The following is an 8,655-nucleotide window of genomic DNA, read 5'->3' as shown; positions in this document are numbered from 1 at the left end:
TAACTCTCAGCTTCAGATCCGAGACCAAATAATCTTTTCTTCTTTACTCCTCCCGTAGCTTCATAATATAATTTCAATTGATCAATTTCAAATTCAGTCTGTCTTTTTTCCCGTACAATTTCTTCATACTTTTCCTATAATTAACAAGTGAAGATATTAAAATAGACTCAACTTCCTATTGCTTCTTTCATTTTCATGTATAATAAGAACTTATAAAAGAAAAATAAGAGAAGAGTCTATCTAATAATGTAAATTATGGACTTACGTGGAATAGTCGGAAACACTCAGCAACAAAAGATTTACCATCATGATTATGTGTGTGGATATGAAAATGTAACTCACTCTGATTAGGATCTCGACCTATTGCAATAACCTATACAAAAAATAACAGTTAAAATATTAAAATGCTAGTTGAGATGTATGTATGCCTACCATGAAATTTAAAGCAAGCAGACTAAATATATACTTACAAGTTTCTTCCGGTGCTCTCCAACTATGATAGACCCACTTGTGTGTGTCCCAGCAGCTACTTCACGGCTACCATAATGATTTATTGATTTATCACTTTCTCAAAGTTCCATCCATCTCTCTCATACATGGTCATTTACAAAATCTGGTTGAACTGTTGCTCTGTGCTTCTTTATATTAGAAATGAAATTCTTATAGCATAATGCAACCTTCTTCAATCATTGTTTGTTCACCACAGTTTTACTAACGAAGTATCCCAATAGAAATTATTCTGAAATACATTTTAAAGAAATATCATTATTCACTTTAATTTGTAAACGGGAAAAAACACATTGAATGAAATGATATAGTACATAACACACTTCCAATAAAGATACAGTTGCCAGCTGGGACATGCTATACTATTTGAAATAGCTATAAATCTACAATAGATACAATAATTAAACAAAATTTTTGGCATCAATGTTATATCCAGACACCTAGTAATTCACAAAATAGAAACTACATACACAAAATTTGATCTTAGTTTCCATGATCAAATTGCATAGAAACTGCATACACAACCAGAATGTATAATATAAAGACACCAAATTACAGTTGAATGGACAAAATTTGCATATACACAACTAGAATATAGGAAACTGCATACAAAATATCCAATTGCATATCCAGAACACAAAAACTGTATACCTCCCTAACTAACTATTATTTCTACCTTTATATTTTCTTCCTAACAGCTCATAAATAATGCATGCTAGCTAGCAATATTTGTTCCTCCATGTGCACACTTTTTAATCCGAAGTGGGACTCCAGGTACAGTTCAAACTACTACTATATGTAGTTGTCAAACTACTGTTACATACAGTTCTCAAACTGCTGCTACATGCAGTTCTAAAATAGCTGCTACAGTTCAAGGTCACTGCTTCCAGAGAAATGCAGAGAAAATAGTTTTTTTTAAAAGGCAAAGTCTCTCACTTAAAAGAACTCAGCAAAATATATAGTTGTTATAGTTGAAGCCAGATTGGGCAACATGGCAGAGAAATAATGGAAATGCACAGACCATTACAGCCCAAAAGATAGATTCTTAATCTTCTCTACTGATAGTCTACAAGAAAACGCAAGAACAACAAGCATCTTTAGAAGAAGATATTTCCCCAAATAAGACCATCCCTAAAATAAGTAACTAACACACAGAACGAAGTATGAAGCATCCATCATATCAGTTTGTTAACAGACCCAAAAAGAAAACAACTTTAGAGACTTTAAAATACTAGTACAGTTCTAAAACTGTTGCTACATTTCAAACTGCTTTACATGTATAATATTTCTTAATTTACATTCATAATATTTTAAATTGTTGCTTTACATGCATAATAATTTTAAAACTGCTTTAAAGATTGAATGCTAAAAAAAAATCTTGAATTCTCCAAAATAACCATATTTGATTTCTTTGGAGACATCTTTCCAATTGACCCCATTGGGATCAACTTCACTTTTGAAGGACAATGTAATGGAATTAGAGCATTTTGAAGAAGGTTCCAACCTGTATACATTTAAAGAAATTGGTGCATAGATGATATTATCCAGTTTAACAGTCGGGAATACAAATTTACTGCAGCCTTGTTTGCACCAAAGCAGTTATTTGGCTAATAAAGTGAATGATATTGAAAGTTTCTCAAAACGTAAAACATAACCTTAACTCTATTTTGAAAGGAAACACCATGACTTCTAAAATAAAACCTCACCCCTCCTGGAGTTTATACATGCTTTGTTGTACTTATTAAGTCAAAAAAAATCCATGAGTTTTCAATATCTTGGTATTTACATGGTTAAAAGAGAATGCTGACACAATAAATGATAAAACATAACCAAGAACGACACAAGTAACATGACGCTACCATTCAAAGTAACTACTATACTAAGATGTGGACTAATGAAAGCAATAAGTACCAATTATTCCTTATTAAATATAAAACAATAAGTAGTAAGTACTAACCCTAAAAAAGTCAGAAAAATAAGGGTATGAGAATGGGTACTACTGGAATCACCTTCACCGGATAGATATCTCCCAGTAGATATTTCCTCAACTGGTGGGGTGCTGTGAATATTCATACTCTGGCCTATTGGGCTGCTTTGTTTAGGTGTAATCAGAGATGTCTCAGGAATAACTGGGATACTTCTTTGTCCTAATGTTTCAACTGATGGTATACTGCTGGGCAGTACTGTTTGATCGGCTGGTATACTTCTAGGGTTGGAACTTGTACCATGATGTTCAATAACTGGAGTTGGAAGAGAAGGCATTTTACCATGATTACCAGTCTTACTCCTACCCGAGGACTTGCCTGCACGATATCCGCCTAGATTCATATCTATAAAAAAGATGACAGTATAGTTAGATTATTACTAGTATAACACAAATTAAAATCATGTGCTATGAAAAATTGACAGGTTATTAAAAAGAAACAAAAATCTTTGACAGAATGTCCATTTAATTGATCAATCAAACATATACAAATTTGCTTCTCATGTTTTTATATGCTTACCCAAGACTCATCACAAAATAGTGTTTCAATCTTTTAGGTGTTGCTTTTGCTATGTCAAAAGATGGTATCTTTATTTTTAATAAAAGAACAGAAAAGCAAAAACTAAGGAAATAATAATATTTTTGAGGAAAAAATACTAAAAACAAAATACAACAAAGATAAAATAGTAGATTTTTATCAAGATCTTGTCAGTATCTATGTCTTCTTACTAAAAACATAATACAACAACGAAAAAATAGCAGTTTTTTATCAAGCTCTAGTCATTATCCATGTCTTCTTCAAACGCTTCCTCTTACTCATCCTCCTCAGTTTCCTCAGTTTCATATTCTTCTTCCGTAGATTCATCTTAGATTTCATGATGATCTTCAAATAAATCATCATTAAGAGGTTCATTCATTTCAAGTACACCCCTATTTGGATCATGCAGGAGTATATTTTCATCTACAGAAACAGACATATCTATCTGATGAACTTTTGCTTCTTCCAGTTGAAAAGGAACATTCAGTTTTGAAGTTGTCACCACTTCCTCAACTAGTAATTCAATAACATTTCAAGGTTTGACCTTCAATACATCTAGCCAATCATCCTTGTCCTTTTTCTTTCTTGAATAAGGTACATAACATACTTGAGTTGCTTGCATTGCAAGAATAAAAGGTTCATATTTTTTATATCGACGATAATGGTTAATATCAACCAATTTGTACTGATTGTGATTCTTAACATCAACATCCATTGTTGGTTAAATCCATTCACATTTGAATAAGATAGTTTGCTTTAAAGGTGCTTCATGATATTCTATTTGTATAATCTCTTTTATCCGCCCATAATAATCACCAAAATATGGATCTGAGATACAAAATCTACTATTCATTATTGATCTCATGCTACCATGACATTTTGTGTAAGTTTTATATTCATTAACAAAAGAAACTGAATGGCATGTAGCTCCAATTAATGGTCCACGAGCTATACCACGTAAGTATTCATTCTCAATGAAATTGCACCGAGTCTATATAAAAAAAATCCAAAGATTTAGTTAAATTTGAGAAGTTAATTTAAGTACATAATTATATAAAAGATAATGTTTATTTAAATCTTACATATTCCTTGAACTATGCAAAATTTTCTTAAAGGCTCTTATCTATTTCACTTTGAGAGAGATTCGAAAACCTTGCAAACGTTGCAGGTACATACTTCATCGCAATAAAATAATTTAAATAAGAAGTCACGATATAAGAATATTTTATTATTATTAAGAGAATTTAGTTACCTCACAAATGGCTCAACCTTCTCACAATTTAGTAAAATATAAGTTTGGGAAGCATTGATCCTCTTAGTCGACCTGGATGGGAGAGTATTGAAAGATTTCCTTTAAGATCTTTCACAATACCACCATCGTTATTACGATCCACATTATGATTACGTGATATGACATGAGGTTCAAAATAATGAGAAAAAATTGTGTTGACTCCATCATCAATTATGCTTTACAAATGGAACCCACAACACTAGCTTTATTCCCAATCATCCCTTTAAGAGTTTTCAGATACCTATATACATAAAAATATGGAACATTAAATTTGAAGGTTATGTATTAAATATTGGTCACAAGTTCAATAAAGAGTTTCACATTTACCTTTCAAAAGGATACATACATCGATATTGCACAGGACTAGCTATCCTTGCTTTATATGGAAGGTGCACAGGAAGATGTTCCATTGAGTCAAAAAAACCAGGAGGAAATATGTGTTCTAACCTGCACAAAAATTATGGAATATCTCCTTCTAATCGTACCATATCATCCACTCGTAGAATGGTCAAAGTAAGATCCTTAAAAAATAAGCTCAATTCTATAAGCGCCTGTCACACATTACTAAGAAGTAAACATGAAAAGAAATAGGCATTAGTCGTTGCATAAACACATGACAATCGCTAAATTTCATACCAAATAACCTTTTTGCATTTGTGTCTAGAAACCTACCCAAATTTGAAACATACCTATCTGGTAACTTTAAGCCTTTTACCTAATTAAACAAGATAGCTCTTGATTCCTTGCCTATTGTATCGATAACTTTTGGATATTGTCCATTAATATCTTTTCCCAACTAAGGTCGATCACTATACTTTATTGTACCTAGACGTGACTGTGAATAGTCTTTAGTTTTGTCATCAAAATTAAGAACAGTGTTAAATACATTATCAAAAAAAAAATTCTCAATATGCATGACATCAAGATTATGTCGAATCATGTTAAATTCCATTATGGCAAATCCTAAAAGATGCTTCACTTTTCCAATCATATGTCAAACATATTCTTTGATTAATTTCTTTTGCACCTAACTCTGTTATGTTTCTTATCCCTAAATTACAAATTTAGTTGAAAGTTTCCTCCCCTGTTCTATATGATGGTGGGGTCTTTTGACAATCTGACCTTTAAGAAAGTTCTTTTGATCTCTCCTAAATGGGTGATGTTGGTCAAGGAACATTCTATGACAATCAAACCAGGTTTGGTTTTTCCATGATGTAATCTAAAGAATTGTGTTTCCTCCATACAATAAGGACATGCTAGATTACCCGCAGTACACCATCCTGATAACATACAATATGTTGTATAGTAACTAATTGTCCACATCAAAGCTTCCCATAATTGAAAGTTTTGTTTTTTTGAGATGTCAAATGCTTCCACATCTGTCTCCCACAGCAAGGTCAATTCTTTTATTAGAGGTTGTAGATAAGCATCAATTTTATGTTACGGATTGCTAGGACCTGGAACAATAAGAACATATAAGCCACTTCCATGCATATTCCTGGAGGTAAATTGTATGGAGTGACAATCACTGACCACAAGGAATATTTCCTTTCATACTAATTGAATGGTTGAAAACCATTGGTACATAACCCTAATCTGACATTTCCTGGTTCATCATAAAAAAAGGGATGAGTTTTATTAAAGTGCTTCCAAGCTTCAGAATCTAATGGATGATGCATCACACCATCCTCTATTTTATGCTCATGATGCTATCTTATGTCGGCAGCTGTAGCATGGGATGCATATAATCTTTGCAATGTCGGAATCAAAGAAAAATAATACATGTTCTTATAAGGGACCAATTTCCTCTTACGAGAGCCAACACAACTCTTATACCTTGGTTTGCTACAATATTTACAAGATGTAAGGTGCTCATCATCATTATCCCAATACAAAATACATCCTAATTCACACTAATCAATCTTTTTAACTGGCAAACCCAAGTTACGCACTATCTTAATGGTCTGATAATAGCTATTAAACACCAATTTATCTTCAGGTAAAACTTATTTAAGTAATTACGTCATCTGGTTATAACCTCTTTGTGACATATAATTTTATTTTTTAATATTTAATATTCTAGAAATAACTACACGTTGAGAGAGGGATGAACGGGGATATAATTCTGCATCGGCGGGCTATAGAAAATCATAAAACTTTTGAGATACGAGATTAGGATCTTCCTCCATTGAATGTTCAAAAAGATGAGATGACTAAGGTTCAATATTACTATAAGATTGCCAACTTGAACGTTGGGAAAAGTTGGGACCAACTGCATCGAAATCATTTGTTGGAATAGATTTTCTCCTAATTCAGGTTGACCAACACCATGTAAGTTATTACCATAACAAGTCCCACTTATAACATATTTTTCCCCTTGATGCTTCCAAATAAAATAGTTCTCAACAAATCCAGAATGTAAAGGGACATATAACAGTTTCAACATTCATGAATTTATAGTTTTGACATTTTGCACATGGACATCTAACTTTTTCACCACTCATGTAATTCTGTTGAGAACATGCGAATTGGATAAATTCATTCACACTGGTTACAAAATTAGAGTTTAAAGCTCCTCAGACATCTAACCTCTCATACTTCCAACCACGCTCTAGATTATTCATGTTTCTATTAATTGTTTAAATAAAGAAACACGATAATCAGTGCTAATTAAAGTGAAGTTCTCAAAGAAGAAAACAAAAATAATTAATCATAAAAAAATAGCTCTATCAACAGCTCAAAGAAGAAAACAAAACATAAAACACTTATTAGTATGCCACTTAATGCACAACTTATAGACATATCAGTAATAGTAGCACACACTTATATTATGTATATGAACTAAAAAAATAAAACATTCCAATGACAAAAGTTGTATAACCAATCCAATAACACTTTGTGAGTGAGCTAATCCACAACACCATCTGCATACACGTAGTACTATATAAAAAAGCAGTGTTGAATAAGTAACTTACTGAACAAATGCACTTGATCTTTTCTTTTAATGTCTTAAAGCAGCTGTAGTTATTTAACTGTATAAAATGGTTACTTCAACTCTCCCCCTAACATGAACAAAAACATAGATGATTCAAATGCAAAATTAGCACTTTGAGATGAGGCAACCAACCAACCAGTTAATACGATAATCTACAATCTACATATTTAACCACTACTAATGTAGGCATCGATAGTTGAATGCCTCTGGAAAAACAAGGATAGCTTAAAAATCTAAAATTAAGGGTGAGAAACTACTTTTAACTTTGAAGTATCAAACTATAACATATTAACTAAAACAGATGTAAGTGCATAACAAAGATCTATATTACACCATAGAAAGATATATATTACACTTGTATTCACATGTTCCATCTTCCAGGTGTGCAGACAAAAGTAATAGTTGTAGAATTCACTTAACAGTTCCTTGTTTAGCAGTTATGATATGATTCAATTACAGAATTTAGCCGTTGGAAACAATCCAATAATTGAATAACCATGCTAATCTGATATTCATAATATTATTGGTACTAAATGAATGGATTTATCAGTCAATATTTTCTCCTGTGTCCCGCTTATGTCTTTTAAATTTTTGGTCAGTTATCCACTTTTGTCCTTATTTCTTCATATGGTGATTTTTCTGATAAATTTCACTTGCTATGCATACTATAACAACCCCCATACAAAATCAACCCTGTATTATTCTAGTAATAAAGCAAATTGCATCCACAACCAATTTTCTTTCACTGATCGACATATTTGTTACTAATTGTATACTTCAATCTTCTCAGCTACATTCTATAAAATAATAAAACACCATGAAATATGTTGATTAAATTAAAAAATACAACCCAAATCCTTTACCACTTTCTAAATCTTGGTACTTGGAAATTATCCACCTCACATGTTTTATCATACATTCGACATCACTCCAAATTCAGATTAAAGATACTTAAGAACAAAGTTACTAGAACCAATACATCTTTGAAACAAATAAAAAGCACACATCTTTGGCCCAGGGACTATTAAACATCAAGATATACGTACACAATTGAAACAAATCATAGAAACATAGCAAGTATTATACAACAAATGAAATTAATAAAATAATTAAAATTTAATCTTGTTTGTAGAAGTGAAATATAATCCAGTTATTAAAGATTCATTAGAATATCCAACACAACAATCAGAAAGAATAAAAACTAAAAATCAATAAGATCAGGAAAATAATTAAACTGAAACCTGATAATTAAAGATTCAATAAAATTAAACTATACACCCAAATATTTGCCTGAACCATAGCGCCTAAATTTTTGCATGAACCCTAGCACTAAATGTTTG

Source organism: Capsicum annuum, chromosome 3 (assembly GCF_002878395.1).
Source record: "Capsicum annuum cultivar UCD-10X-F1 chromosome 3, UCD10Xv1.1, whole genome shotgun sequence".
NCBI lineage: Eukaryota > Viridiplantae > Streptophyta > Magnoliopsida > Solanales > Solanaceae > Capsicum > Capsicum annuum.
This window is presented reverse-complemented; position numbering follows the sequence as displayed.